The sequence below is a fragment of the Terrapene carolina genome, unplaced genomic scaffold (assembly GCF_002925995.2).
Source record: "Terrapene carolina triunguis isolate 2854851 unplaced genomic scaffold, T_m_triunguis-2.0 Scaffold21, whole genome shotgun sequence".
Taxonomy (NCBI): domain Eukaryota; kingdom Metazoa; phylum Chordata; order Testudines; family Emydidae; genus Terrapene; species Terrapene triunguis.
Window position 1 is genome coordinate 8,068,596 of NW_020664372.1, and position 16,206 is coordinate 8,084,801.

The following is a 16,206-nucleotide window of genomic DNA, read 5'->3' on the forward strand; positions in this document are numbered from 1 at the left end:
CCGAGACTGCTATAACATGAAATATATGGCAGAAGGCAGGTAAAACAGAGCAGGGGACATAAAATTCTGCGCCCCGGAGTTCAGTCAAATTTAATTAAACATATTTTTTTTTTAAACGAGTGTCATCAGCATGGGAGCATGTCCTCTGGAATGGTAGCCGAAGCATGAAGGGGCATACAAATGTTTAGCATATCTAGCACGTAAATACCATGCAATGCTAAAAATCGCCATGCAAATGCCTTTTCTCACTTTCTGGTGACATTATAAATAAGAAGAGGGCAGCATTATTTCCTGTAAATGTAAACAAACTTGTGTGTCTTAACGGTTGGCTGAACAAGAAGTAGGACTGAGTGGACTTGCAGGCTCTGAAGACTTACATTGTTTTGTTTTAGATTGCAGTTATGTGAAAAAAAAATCTACATTTGTAAATTGCACTTTCACGACAAAGATTGCACTATAGTACTTATATGAGCTGAATTGAAAAATGCTACTTCATTTGTTTATCATTTTTACAGTGCAAATATTTGTAATCAAAAATATACACTTTGTAGTCTGTGTTGTAGTTGAAATAAATATGTATGAAAATGTAGAAAAACATCTAAAATATTTAATACATTTCAATTGGTATTCTATTGGTTAACAGTGCGATTAAAACTGCGATGAATCACAATTAATTTTTTTTAATAGTGATTAATTTTTTTTAGTTAATTGGGTGAGTTAACTGCATTTAATCAAGAGCCCTACTTTTTACATCTTCTCTGGAGAACTGATGTTTTCAATCTGAAATATGGGCCCATGTGATTCTAGAATGATAGTGCTTATTTTATTCTATGAGTCTTTATGGTGATAATTTGTAAAGTATATAGGGAAAGTCTGTCTTTATTAGTATTGTAAGCAAAATCCATTGTTACATTTTATTTATTTATTTGGTTATATATGTTTGGCCAGTGTGCTACTATATGATAAATAAATAGGGCTGTGGGCATTGTCCCTTTTTCTTTTTAACTTTTATATTAATGATATTGTTTTAGTTTATTGTTTAATGTTTATTGATTTATTTGAAGGAGATCAGTATTTCCCCCCTAAAACAATGGATTACCTTGGGTCTGTTATTACGTGCAGATGATATGGATCTATTATCACAAACATCAGTGGGACTGAAATGTTTATGAAATGTGTTTGGTTTATTCTGTCAACAGGAGGGCCTTTTGATAAATTACTCCAAAACTAAATAATTGTTTTTAGTCAAAGACGGATGTTGCATAAATGGAGGATTGATGGACAATATACTGAACAAGTTAGTTCTTTCCTCTACCTGAATATCTGGTTCTCACAAAATGGGTTGTGGGATAAACATATTCATGTAAAAAAAAAAAAAAAAAAAGAGAGCCTAAAATACAATGCAAGCTGTGTTGCATTTTACGTGGACTCATGGGGGCAATTTAATTGCATCAGCCCTTAGAGCAGGGGTTCCCAAACTTGCTTCACGGCTTGTTCAGGGTAAGCCCCTGGCGGGCAGCGAGAAGCTTTGTTTACCTGAGCGTCCGCAGGTACAGCCACTCACAGCTACCAGTGGCCGCGGTTCACCATACCTGGCAAATGTGAGCTGCGGGAAGCAACGTCACAGTAATGATCCCACCAGATGAGAAGTGATTCAAAACAAATTGCTTAGGAAGATTCTTGGTCTCCTAAACAATACCCCAGCTGGTCTCCTCAAAGCTGAGATAGACATTAATTCTATTCTGTCCAAAGTGCAATACCATAATATCAATTTTTGGCTTCACATTCATAGTATGCATTCACAACGTTTGCCAAGGCTATGCTTAGAGGAACAGCTCATTAGGACTTTTTCCATGTCAATTTCCCTGGTTAGAGTATATTCAAAATTCTTTGCATTCTCTAGGCTTCTCAGAATTGGAAATGATTAAATTTAATTTTAAAATGTGAAATCCCTAATCAAGTTGAGATTAGAGGATAATAATAAGCCAATAGACATGGAAGTTATTTCCATTACAAATAGGTTACCTTGGTTCCCCCTTGTTATAAAGACTCAATGATATTTAGACAGTTTGTCCAATAACACATTAAGGAGGGCCTTTACCGCTCTCCATTTTCACTCAATGCAGACAGCTTACTTAGAAGGCCAGTATACTGGCATTGAGAAATTTAACTGCCTCTGTGCATGTGGCTCTAGGCAGTGAAAGACCTACCCTATTATTAATTATGTTGTAATTTACATTGCCACTTCAGGTCAAAATGGCTTTGTGTGTTTTTGTCTCAGACGCTATTTTCTACAATCTCTCAGAAAATAGAGTATTAAGTAGGAATTGATAATGTATCTATGATCCAAGCACTTGACCTATATGCATGGTCAGCCACTAAACTAAGGAAAAGGCAAGTGGTGCAGTGATTATATATGGTTAAATTGGTTTATGTTCTTTTTCATTTGTATTTATATGCATTTTGATACATATATCAAATTCTGGATTTAGTTTTAAGTTTTATTGTAATTTATTTTGGTTTTGGAGCATTGGCCTATGCCTAAGTCACGGTTAATAAACTTGACTTGATGATAAATAAATAGGAAAATGATGCCAGTGAATACTTTAAGCAGGATCAATAGTGTGGTAATTAGTGCCACGGTATGGAGGAAAAATGCTCAGATTCTGCTCTTTTTTTAAACTGGTGTAATATTCTGGTGAATGAAGTTATACTGTTTTAAAACTGGTCTGAGATAAGAATCAGCCCCTAAAAGCCTATTATGTTTGTTAAGAACTAGATTCCACCACTCATGTTCGTGTTAAGCAGGACATTATTCAGCAAATAGTCACACTGAAATCAATGGGACTATTAGCAAAGTCAGATAATTGTAGAGGTTGCTCCTTTTACTAAACCTCAGAGGCCCCAAGAAACTACAGCAAAGATGCACAAATGTATAGCTTGCACATTTGTGGTGTTTGGGAAGTTTGGAAATCTCTTCCAGATGAAACAACTGTTGAGCTGGAAAAAGCTTTCTGCATTAATATAGAAGCCATGCAATGTGCTGTAATTAAGGCTAGAGAGAGGAATATGTAAAAAATAGAGTTCAGATAAAGTTAGTTTTTCACATAGATTGTGAAAGAATGAAACCATGATCCTGACAGTGCTCCCATAGAAGCCAATGAGGCATTTACACAAAAAGTTAAGATAGTTTGTCATTGAAAACTGCATAACACATGTCTAGCGGCAAGTTTAGCAGGAGGGAAAAATTAGATATAACTTAAGGCACCCATGGGTCTTGCAGCTCAGCTGGCTGTGCACCTGAATAAGAAAAGGAGAGTTGGTCTTAATCTCCAGACCTGTCATTTATTTCTTTAACACAAAAAGTATGGGGCACAGGTGGCTAGATGTCAAAGATCATACTCTGTCTGCATGCTTCATAAGGCTTGGGACAAATGTAGGAAGCAGGCTGGGTGATTAGAAAAATCACTAGAACTTGGTGCAATTTCAGTGACCCAGGTCGAAGGTTGCGTTGGTTTTGGTGTTTTACAAATGTTTGACAGATTAAATGCACACCTCCCATGGTTAACAAATAAGCCATACGAGTTAAGTATTCATAAGCATTATAGATTCATTCGGTATTCTTATTGTAAGGCAATCTGGGCCAATTAACATGAGTAACACACTCACTATGCACACCCACTTTTGGATTACACTGGCTTCTGGAAAACACACATTAAAATATGTCTAACTGCAAAATCACACCATAGTGAAAGGAAAAGAATGAGAGAGATAAGTAGGAAGGCTATTTGGATTCCATTATCAACTTAGGTGGTAAATGTATAATTTCCGGCGTGTATACCTGGCTCATTTATATCACTACTGAGAAACTGTCGATTGCATTTTCTGCCCTACGTTGCAGTGGAGGCTAGTAGAAAAGTATGGGAGATTGAAAGTCATTTGATGACTCAGTACTTTGTATTCTAAAAGCCTGGACATGCAAGTGGTTGTGTGGGTGCTGCTCCTGCTTACAGTCTAAAATAGCATTAATGAAGGAGAATTCCTGTACGGCTTTTACCGTTCCTCCAAATATTGTTGAGAACTGCCACAGACAGATCTAGTTCTTTGGAATTCGTTGCTGCTATTCTTTAGGTCTGCCGCTTGGTAGCTGTTTGTTAGAGGGAGAAAGTAAAACTGATGGTGCATAGGAGAGACAGAGCTCCTACAAACATTGATCCCAAGGATCTATGCTGATTCATACCAGCTGAGGATCTGGCTCATTGATTTTAAAATGTTTTCTCAAGTCTGGAGTGTGCTTCTGCTCTTGATCTATCAGAGTCTGGATTGATCAGATTACAAAGCTCATCTGTTTTCTTGGGCATTTGGGGAGGAGGCAAGATCAGAGTTGAAGAGAATTATTTATTGATATGGGAAAATTATGTTTTGGGACCAGGTCTGATTATGACTGTGGAAGTACCAGCAGTGGATTTGATTAGTTTAATGTGATATATATTTTTTTTATTTAGAAATATTGTGAATTTTAAATTTTTGCAAGGGTCATGCAGGGCTTGGGATAGAACTTTTATTATTTAGTTTTAATAAATCTAACTAAAGAGACCCCAATAAATGAACGATAGTCACTTAAACTTATTTTCCTACATGCCTATGAATGTTTACAGAATTTCAGCAGTCTCTTTCTCTTGAGAAATGCACGAGTTTCCTTCTTCACACTCAAAATTCTCTATTTTCAGATTGTGAATGCTGCTGATTGCATGTAGAAACTGTACTTCAGGAGGTAAGGGAAGGGGGGTGGGAAGAGTTAAACAAAACTCACCTTTTGATTTATTCATTTCATTTTATTTTATTTCTAGATTTGTCAGACCTATTTCATATCCCATGTCTGGTTGTATGTGCAACAATGTTACTAAAATATATAGTTTATTCAGGGGTTGGCAACCTCTGGCATGCGGCTTGCCAGGGTAAGCACCCTGGTGGGCCAGGCTAGTTTGTTTACCTGCTGCATACGCAGGTTCGGCCGATAGCAGCTCCCACTGGCCGCGGTTCACTGTCCCAGGTCAATGTGGGCAGCGGGAAGCCGTGGCCAGCACATCCCTCGGCCCGCACCGCTTCCTGCAGCCCCCATTGGCCTTGAGTGGCGAACCGCGGCCAGTGGGAACCGCGATCGGCCAAACCTGCTGACGCGGCAGGTAAACAAACTGGTCTGGCCCGCCAGGGTGCTTACCCTGGCGAGCCATGTGCCAGAGGTTGCCGACCCCTGTTTTATCCATGTAACAAAGTGGGACTCACCACTGCGGCACCTCCTGCTGGCCGTCCTGGGAATTAGCTCTCGGCCCTTCCAGTCCGCCTTCAGCTACTGGTGTCACGCCTGTCTCCACTCTTTGGACCTGCATCACTCCCAGGTCTGCAGCGTCCTCTTCTGGGCACAGTCCTCCAGCTGTGCCCCCCACTCTGGTATCTCCGCCCTTCGGGGACCAGTCTGTGTCTAGTCCATCCACTTGCCGCTGTGGCCCACTGCAGCCTTTGGTCCAGCCCCTCCCCTCAAAGGGTAAACTGCAGTCCAAATACTGGCCACCCCCTCTGTGGCAGGTGAGGGGAAAAAAGGAAGGGGGCTCAGGCCCGCCCGCTACTCTGGGCCCTGAGCCAGGGATCCCATAGCCAGCGCCCTGTGCTGCTGCTCCTCCAACTCCTGCCGCCTATTTCCCTGGGCTGAGGTTCACCTCTCCAGGCCAATGGGGGTGGCGGGAAGCGGTGGCCAGCACATTCCTCGGCCCGCGTCACTTCCCGCAGCCCCCATTGGCCTGGGACAGCGAACCGTGACCAGTGGGAGCCACAATCAACTGAACCTCCAGACGTGGCAGGTAAACAAACCGGCCCGCCAGGGTGCTTAGCCTGGCGGGCCGCATGCCAAAGGTTGCCGATCCCTGCCCTAGCCCCTTCCCAGCTCTTTGTACAAGGGGCCTCAGTCTGGAACTCCCTATTACTTCCCTGACCCTGCCCAGCACTGTTCTATCTAAGGTACTCCTCTAAGGCAGCCAGTCCTTCTCCCTTGCACTCTAGGGAGACTCCCTCTGCTCTTCTAAGCAGCCCTTTATATATAGCCCTCGCTGGCCCTGACTGGCTGCTCCAGCAAGCCTTCCCCCTATTGGTGGGCTCAATAAGCCCTTTCCAGATTCATGGGTTCTGCACAGCCTCCCTGGTGCTACTTTTAACCCCTTCTTCTCCCTGTGTGGGGCAGCCGCCCCAACCATAATCCACAAAAAATAACATAGATGTTTTCACCAGGATGATGTTGCTGTTTGCATATCTCACTATCATCTTTCCCAAGTGAGGCCTGAGGGCTTAGAATCATAGAATCAGAGAACTGGAAGGGACCTTGAGAGGTCATCTAGTCCAGTCCCCTGCACTCAAGGCAGGACTAAGTATTACCTAGACCCTGTTTATCTACACAGACAGCGCTGCAGTGGCATAGCTGTACTGATGCAGCTGTCCCACTGAAGCACTTAGTGAAGATGCTACATACACTGATGAGAGGGCTTCTCACGATGATGTAGGTACTCCACCTTCCTGAGAGGAGGTAGCTTTGTTGACAAGAGAAGTCCTCCCATCGATAAAGCACTGTCTACATGGGGAGTTAGGTCAGTATAACTATGTCGCTCAGGATTTTCCCACACCTAAGCGACATAGTTATACCAGCATAAGTCTGTAGTGTAAACCAGGGATCAGCAACCTTTGGCATGCGGCCTGCCAGGGTAAGCACCCTGGTGGGCCGGGACAGTTTGTTTACCTGCTGTGTCCACATGTTCAGCCGATCATGGCTCGGTTTGCCGTCCCAGGCCAATGGGGGCTGCGGGAAGCGGCGCGGGCCGAGGGATGTGCTGGCCGCCACTTTCCGCCGCCCTCATTGGCCTGGAGCGGCGAACCTCAGCCAATGGGAGCCACAATCGGCCGAACCTGTGGATGCGGCAGGTGAAGAAACCGGCCCGGTCTGCCAGGGTGCTTACCCTGGCGGGCCGCGGGCCAAAGGTTGCCAATCCCTGGTGTAGACCAAGCCTGAGTAAATAGATGAGCCTTAGCAATCAGGCTACTGTTGAAGGCCGCAAAGAGTGGTGAATGGGAGAAGAAAGGGTAAGTGTAACAGTAGGATTGTGGTGTTATTTCCAGTAGTTTTGTTGTGTGTCTAGCTTGCTGGTTGCACTAAATGAACAGAATTTTTAAACACAAATTGTATACAATATACAATGCCAGAAGTTTGAAAATAGAACAGTCCCTTACATTCCTTGTTACATGGACAACAGCTCTGGCCCCCTATTACATTAGGATCAACTGAATATTCACACTTAACAAATGTATTAGCTAGGCAACGACTTACTGAAATACATATTTTTATATATATATATATATATATAAAATGAGAAATGCATCATGAAATCATAGCATAATCCAAACAGAAGTGATTTGCTCTGTGTTACTGCTGCATGCAGCATCTTCTTTAGCAAACACAATTTCCCTAGTTTTTTTGTACGGGAAATGTATTCAGTTCATCCATCTGGTGCTGTCCGTGCCTGGACTAGATGAGATTTGTTTTGTAGGTTCATCAGCATGTTCACTGGGCAGATTAATGAATTCTATTCGTTCTGAATGAAAGTCACTGAGGCATTTGGCAAAAGATTGCAGAGTTGCACTGATTTTCTTTGTGGTATTGGACATGTTTGCTGCTTTATTTCATGGCACAGGGATGGATGATTGCCTCATTGAGGATATGGGCCTCATTACTCAAGGTCTCAGGAGAAAAAGATTTAATGTAAGTATGAGCAGGTGCCTTTCTCAATTTGCTCTCAAACTCAGTTTACAACCGTTATGTAGTGTTCAGACTCAGCCCCTTCCTAGAGATTGGTTTTATTAAGAGTGAAATTAACCATAAGAAGAGATTAAAGTTCATCCCAAACCTCCCTCCAAGCTACTCATCCCATAATTTACATCCTCTCTTTAGAGTCCACTGTCTAGATAGCCCTTATATCTGGGTGGGCTAATGAGCCACCTGTGCCAGTCAGTCAGGAGAACCTACTTCACATTCCACAGCAGGATTGACACCTGCTAACAGGCTGGGTATTTCAGGCAATCTCTGTTACCATGAGACTGAACTTCCATTACATTTTCCATGTGTGTCACTTTTATCACAGCTTGGTCTGAGCACTAGAACACCTCCCCTCCCAAGCAGTTCAAGGAGAGTGTGTGTGTGTTTTTCATTCCAGAATGGAGAGGGCTTTTCTTATTGCCACATGAAAATGTTATCAACAGCAGTGGGCTTGAATCCCACTCCTAGAACTTAGTTTTGTGGAGCTTGAAATGTAGACCAATGCTCTGAGATCTGTGGATGAAGCTGCAACAGCTAGGGTTTATGATTATTAGATGATTTACATTTTTTGGCTTGTGCCTATCTTTCATTATCATGGCATGTGAATTGCAAAATGAAACGACTATCTGACTGTCATATTTCACTCCCCTCCATGCAATATTTTGCCTCCTGTATAATATGATAGTGTGAATAATCCACGATTTAACAAACAAATTGTCTCTTATTTCACCTAGTACACACAGACACAGGCTACTATGCAATTTTTAGCTTCTTTTTATAGCCCCCTAGGTGTGTGAAAATCTTGTTGGGCCTGATTCTCCACTGCATGTCATCTACACCTGGGAAAAACATGGGTGTAAAATGCTAGCACAAGTGAGGAGAAAATTCGGATCCATTAGAGTTTTAAACCCACTTTGCACAGTTGTAAAAGACCTACCCAAAGGTGCAATGAAGAATTAGGCCCAATGTGTCTGTGTTTTAAGTTTTACCAGCACAACACACAAATACACACACACTTGTTGAGAAACAGAAAATGAACTCTACCCCACAGTTACTTCCTTCCTAGCTGGAGAAAGGGAACACCAAATCAGAATGTTCTGACATTTGGAGAAGTCAAATTCAGAGCTACAGCCGGATCTGAACTTCATGACTTAGACTTGCTCTACTTTTTACCCCCACATGTTTACACTGGTATCAGGCACTTCTCTGCAAATCCCATTTCACCTCCACTTCCTGAGGCTCCACAAGTGCCTTTCACCTACATTTCGAGGATGTCCTGACCCAAAGCAAGTCCTGTTCCCTAATTTCCTGATGATTCTTTGCTGTTCTAAAAGTCAAATATCAGACTTAGGTGGATGAACTGTAGCATATGGATGGAGGTTACACAAACGAATAGGATATATAGGCAGAAAAAAGATCAAATAAAGGCATAGGAAAGTCCTTTTCTTTCTCCATAAAAGGCCTGATCAGTGGTCAACAGCTGGCATTTATGCTCATCATTATTTAATTAAACTTGTAAAGTTGCCATGTTGTTGAAGTCCCGGATGGAGAATAAAATGGTGGCCGAAACAAAAATGCTAGATATAATCTACTAATCTCTTTTTAAAAATGGAAAAAAAACAGAGATGTAAAAGGGAGATGTAAAAGGGAAAATAGAGAAGAGCATTTAAGTGAAACACTCCAAATATGGCACATAAAATGAACAACTCAACCGGAGGGGAAAAATCTGTGTGAGAGGTTATTGTAGCACAATACTATTCTCCTTTGAAATTTTACACATGTAAAAGGACACAAAACTTTCCAAGAGTGTATATTTAAGTAGGGTCTCTGAATCCCAGAAGCAATATGTAGCTTGATACATTGTAATACTGCATTGCCAATGTAAACAGGCTTTATTCTTCAATACAATAGCTAGAAAAAAATCCATATAAAACCTGCATAAACTGTGAGCATTCAGATTTATTATTGAGCCTCAGAGGCACTTTTCTCTGCTCCTCTTTTTTCACAGACACACAGTTGGAAGCAGAAATGAGGTATTTTTATATGACTGCATGTGTTTGGGTGGGGAAGGGGGGGAGGGGAATCCAAAACCTTGTGCTATAAATGACAAAGGGTCTCACACCCCTGTATGATATGTAAAGGAAAATAGAAATGGTGAATTGTAAATTTGTAGAATTTCCACTTTGTGGAATTTTTTTCTGCCCTGTTATCTTTGTAAATAATGTAGGTTTTTATTAACTCCTTGAAAATGAAATGAGACCTAATACCACAAGATCAAAGTGTTACTGGCAAAAGTATGGTGTTTGGGAAGGAGTAACCAGTATAACTTTGGCATTGTCAAGGGCTTGGCCATAGCTTGGTTATGGAGGTAGCAGGAAAAAAGGCGCTGAATACAACACCAAGGCTGTAGGCCTAGATCAGTGTTTCCCAAACTTGGGACGCCGCTTGTTTAGGGAAAGCCCCTGGCGGACTGGGCCGGTTTGTTTACCTGCCGCGTCCGCAGGTTCGGCTGATCACGGCTCCCAGTGGCCGCGGTTCGCTGCTCCAGGCCAATGGAGGCAGCAGAAAGTGGTGGCCAGCACATCCTTCAGCCCACGCTGCTTCCCGCAGCCCCCATTGGCCTGAAGCGGTGAACCGCGGCCAGTGGGAGCCGCAATCAGCCGAACCTGCCAACGCGGCAGGTAAACAAACGGGCCTGGCCCGCCAGGGGCTTTCCCTAAACAAGCGGTGTCCCAAGTTTGGGAAACACTGGCCTAGATGATGGGGCTGATAGTGGAATTGTTGAGTGAAGGAAGAAGAAGGATTCTCGGGGAAGTGGGTGGGGGAAGGAATTGTAGGTGTGTATGGAGGGGGCTGAGGGAATGCAGAGGGTTCTGGGGTGTGTATGGAGAGGAATGATGTGTTCAGTCACAATGTATAAACCTATGTATTTATATTTCCTGGTATTTTATAGCTCAGACCTGAAGAAGTGAAGTTCTTTCAAGATCAAGGATCTTAATAGCCTTTATCATGTTAAAAATATATCCCACAAGTGAGTCAGAGAAAATGGCTGCTTGGTAAGCTGTCATTTCCCCTTCAAATAACAACAACAACAACAACAACAAAAATCCCCAAATCCCAAACTGTTTTGCTTTTAGCTTACAACAATTAGCACTCTCATCCATAGGTGCCGATTTACTCAGATCCTGGGGGATGCTCGAACCCCGCTCCACCCCGGGCCCTATCCCCACTTCACACCTTCCTCCAAGCCCCACCCCTGCTCTGCTTCTTCCCACTTCTGCCCTGCCCCACCTCTTTCCACTCCTCTTCTGCCTCTTCCTATCCCCACTTGCTCTGGTCCAGGACCCCACAAAACCCTAATCCTTCTCTGTAATGCAATATTAAAAACAACAATTATAAACTATTTAGGAAGGATCAAGTGGGCAAAAGAGGAGGGGGAGTGGCACTCTATGGCACTGATAACTCAGAAGAAAATTATCTTGAATGCTATTGGATCAATGTCCTAACACAGGGATCGGCAACCTTTGGCCCGTGGCCCGCCAGGGTAAGCGCCCTGGCAGGATTGTTTACCTGCTGTGTCCGCAGGTTCGGCCGATCGCGGCTCCCACTGGCCGTGGTTCGCCGTCCCAGTCCAATGGGGGCTGTGGGAAACGGCGGCCAGCACATCCCATGGCCCGCGCCGCTTCCCGCAGCCCCCATTGGCCTGGGACGGTGAACTGTGGCTAGTGGGAGCTGCGATCGTCTGAACCTGTGAACGCGGCAAGTAAACAAACCGGCCCAGCCCGCCAACGTGCTTATCCTGGCGTGCCACGTGCCAAAGGTTGCCGATCCCTGTCCTAACAGATGAAGCACAAGATGGGTGCCAGGTGGTGTTTGCTACAGACCACCAGCTCACTTTATGTTGAATGGCTCCTTATGGATCTATCTATAATGTATAGGGGAAAAAACTGTGTGATTATGGAGGACTTCAGTTTGAGTGACATATTTTTGAGGTCTTATGACACCAGTACTGAAATATACTTGGAAGTTGTAAATACTATAGACAACAATTTCCTAACTCAAAAAGTGTTGCATCCAACATGGGGGAATTCTATATTAGACCTCATCTGGACGGATAATGAGGGACTGAACACAGAACTAAAAATTAATGTTAACTTTAGTATAAGTGATAATGAGTTGATCACATTTATAATATACAAACAGAATAAAGCTGGGAGAAAAAAATAAATCAGAAAAATGTGAATGATAAGTGGGAATTGTTTAAGAAAAAACACAATCAAAGAAGAAGGCCATCACTGGTTAACAAACTGACCTGGTTTAGAGGAAAAAGTGAAGGAAAGTTTAAAAACTATATATATATATATATATAATATGAAAAAGGGGGAAGTTGACAGTAATGAATATAAATCAGAAGCTAGGAATTGTAGAAAATTGATAAGAGAAGCAAAGGCACACAAGGCAAACTCTATGGCCAGCACAGTTAAGAACAGTTAGAAGATTTTAAAGTATATTAGGAACAAAAAGAATGCTAACAATGGTATTGATCCATTACTAGATGGAAATGGCAGAATTATAAATAATAGTGCAGAAAAGGCAGAAGTGTTCAATAAATATTTCTGTTCTATATTTGGGGAAAAATCAAACAGATTATGTAGTCATATCATATAATTATGACAACACACATTTCATAGTTTTCAAAGACCTGGCTGAATAGCTCACTGGGACCATTAATGTTGATTTTCAATACGTCTTGGAAAACTGGGGAAATTCCAGAAGACTGGAAGAAAGCTAATGTTGTGCTAATATTCCAAAAGGGTAAATGATATGACCCTGGTAATTATAAGCTTTGCAGTCTGATATCAGTCCCAGACAAGACCATGGACTGGGCGATGTGGTAGTTGACTAGTAAAGAATTGAAGGAGAATAATATAATTAATGCAAATCAACATGGTTTTGTGGAAAATAGATCTGGTAAAACTAATTTTTTTTGGATGAGATTACAAGTTTGGTTGATAAAGTTAATAGCGTTGATGTAATGTACTTAGACTTCTGTAAGGCATTTGACTTGGAACTGTGTGACATTTTGATTAAAAAACTATAAAGATATAAAATTAACAATGGCACACATTAAATGGATTAAAACATGGCTAACTGATGGGGCTCAAAATGTAACTGTAAACAGCGAATTATCATTGAATGGATGTGTTTCTAGAGGGGCCTTGCAAGGATCGGTTCTTGACTTTATGTTATTTAATATTTTTATCAATATCCTGGAAGAAAACATAAAATCATCATTGACAAAGTTTGCAGATAACAGAAAAAATTATGCAAGTGGTAAATAATGATGTGGACAGGTTACTAATATAGATCGATCTGGATTGGTTGGTGAGCTGGGTGCAAGCAAACAATATACGTTTTCATACAGTTAAATATGAATATATACACCCAGGAACAAAGAATGTAGGCCATACACACACAACAGGGGACGCTATACTGAGAAGCAATGCCTCTGACAAAGATTTGGTGGTGGAGATTGGAGATAAACACTGAACATGAGCAGCCAAAAGGGCTAATGCAATTCTTGGATGCATAAACAGGGGACTCTCAAGTAGGAGTGGAGCGATGACTGCTGGAATACTGTGTTCATTTCTGGTGTCCACAATTCAAGAAGGGTGTTGATAAAATGGAGAAGGTTCAGAGAAGAACCATGGGAATAATTAAAGGTCTGGAAAACATGCCCAATAGTGATAGAGTCTAAGAGCTCAATCTATTTAGCTTAACAAAGGGAAGGTTAAAGGGTGACTTGATTACAGTCTATAACAGGGGTTGGCAACCTTTGGCACATGGCCCATCAGGGTAATCCACGGGAATGGCGAACCGCGGCCACTGGGAGCTGCGGGTGGCCGTGCCTGTAGATGGTTAACATAAACAAAATGTCTCGCGGCCCGCCAGCGGATTACCCTGATGGGCCATGTGCTGAAAGTTGCCGACCCCTGGTCTATAGGTACATACAGGGAAACTTATATTTTATAATGGCCAGTTCAATTGAGCAGAGAAAGGTATAACACAGGGATCGGCAACCTTTGGCACGCTGCCCATGAGGGAAATCTGCTGGCTGTCCGGAACGGTTTGTTTACCTGCAGCATCCGCAGGTTCGGCAGATCGAGGCTCCCACTGGCTGCGGTTCACCATTCCAGGCCAATGGAGGTTGTGGGAAGCAGTGCAGGATGAGGGCTGTGCTGGCCGCTGCTTCCCGCAACCCCCATTGGCCTGGGATGATGAACCGCAGCCAGTGGGAGCTGCACTCGGCCGAACTTGTGGAAACTGCAGGTAAATAAACCATCCCAGCCCACCAGCAGATTTCCCTGATAGGCTGCGTGCCAAAGGTTGCCGATCCCTGGTATAACATCATCAAATGGCTGGAAGTTGAAGCTAGAAAAATTCAGACTTGAAATAAGGCTTTCCTTTTTAACAGTGAGGGTAATTAACCATTGGAACAATTTACCAAGGGTTTTTGATGGAGATTCTCCATCCCTGGCAATTTTTAAATCAAGATTGGATGTTTTTTCTAAAAGATATGCGGGAAGCCATGGCCAGCACATCCCTTGGCCCATGCCGCTTCCCGCTGCCCCCATTGGCCTGGAGCAGCGAACCATGGCCAGTGGGAGCCGCAATCGGCCGGACCTGCGGACGCCGCAGGTAAACAAACCAGCCTAGCCCGCCAGGGGCTTTCCCTGCACAAGCGGCATCCCAAGTTTGGGAAACACTGCTCTAGGAATTAGTCTAGGGAAGTTTTACGGTCTGTGATATATAGATCAGACTAGATGATTAAATGATCCCTTCTGGCCTTGGAATCTATTAAAGAAAAAGAGCAGATAATTTAATTACCTATTGAAATCTACTTTAAAAAAAAAGATTGTCATTTGTAATCCATACACTCTCTAATAAACATAGCTCCCCTCATATATTAACTATGAGAACATAAGCATGCCATGTATACGTACATCTATAGGGTATAAGTGTCTGACACTTTAACACTCTGCATCGTGATGTTAGGTTTACTCTGGCTAAAGTAAGAAGTTGGAACTGTATGACTAGAAATATTTTCAATTTTAGTTTTACTAGCAACTTAGAATTCTTTCTATATTGATGACCATACAAATTGAATGATTACAGGAGATTCAGAAAAAGGAAAGTAACCTCCAAGACAAACTTTGTGGCTGTTATGTACTCTATCGTTTTTGAAAAAGCCCTTCAAGTTTTCCATGCCTTGAAAGTTATTAGCTGCACTAGATTAGTGGTTTTGTCTGCAAGCCAGAGTATAAATCATCATCAGCGTGAGGCATGATATTCACTATTAATGCCTTGTTTTCCCTGTCTTTTTGTGCTTATTTTCTCTTGATCCTTGGCATTCTGCTGACCATCAATCAAAGAACAACTTGGACATTCCTCTCTGTCTTGCCTCAGTGAACTCTTGCTTTTCTTGACCATTAACCACTCTCTGGAATGTACATTTACTGTCTGTATCTCTAGGCCCCCGTATTCTCCTCTCCCATCTACCCTCCCTTCCTGGCACCAGCTTGCACAGCAATATTTCCAATCTGTTGAATGAAGAGCATTTCGTATGCCGATATGGTCTGGGAGCCCACAGAAAACCACTGAAGCACAACCCCATTTTTATTCCACAGGACTGTGGGAGCCCAGAGAGATAAGAAGACTTTCTGCTAGGCCGAACACACCACCTTATACACAAAAACAAATATTCCTGCCTTTTATTATTTAATAGGTTTCATATTCAATGCCAAAAGGATTGTGGTTTGATGTTTATCTAAAGATGTATCTTGAGAAAAGTTATCTTGAAATGTGTGAGCAAGCTTGATTTTCATGCACCAGCTGGTTTCTTTCTTTACAAAAATGCAGTGTTTACTGGAGTGAGGAACAGCCTACATTCATTATTCAGTGGCAAGGAAGTTTTGACTATTCCTTGAGCTTCTACAAAACCCTTCAAAGGGAAGGAAAGGAGAAATGGTTCAACACAAGTTCAGTTAGATACATGAATAAATTGTAATGACATTTCCCAGAAAGTTCCCAAATTCAGAGACTTTCCTTGTCTAAAGCTTATTGGTATATCTGCATTTTTTTTTAATGTATGCATGCTTGTTTTTCATGGGGTGGGAGCTAACACGGTTGTGCTAAGTTATTTATGTCGGTTATTACTTTAATATGGAAATAAAGTAGAAACTACATACAAAATTAATGTTAATCTATAGCTATGTCTTTAACTGTATGGTTTATTCATGATTGAAGTTTGACTAATAACATAGCTGAGAAGGATTGTATGGACTTATTGT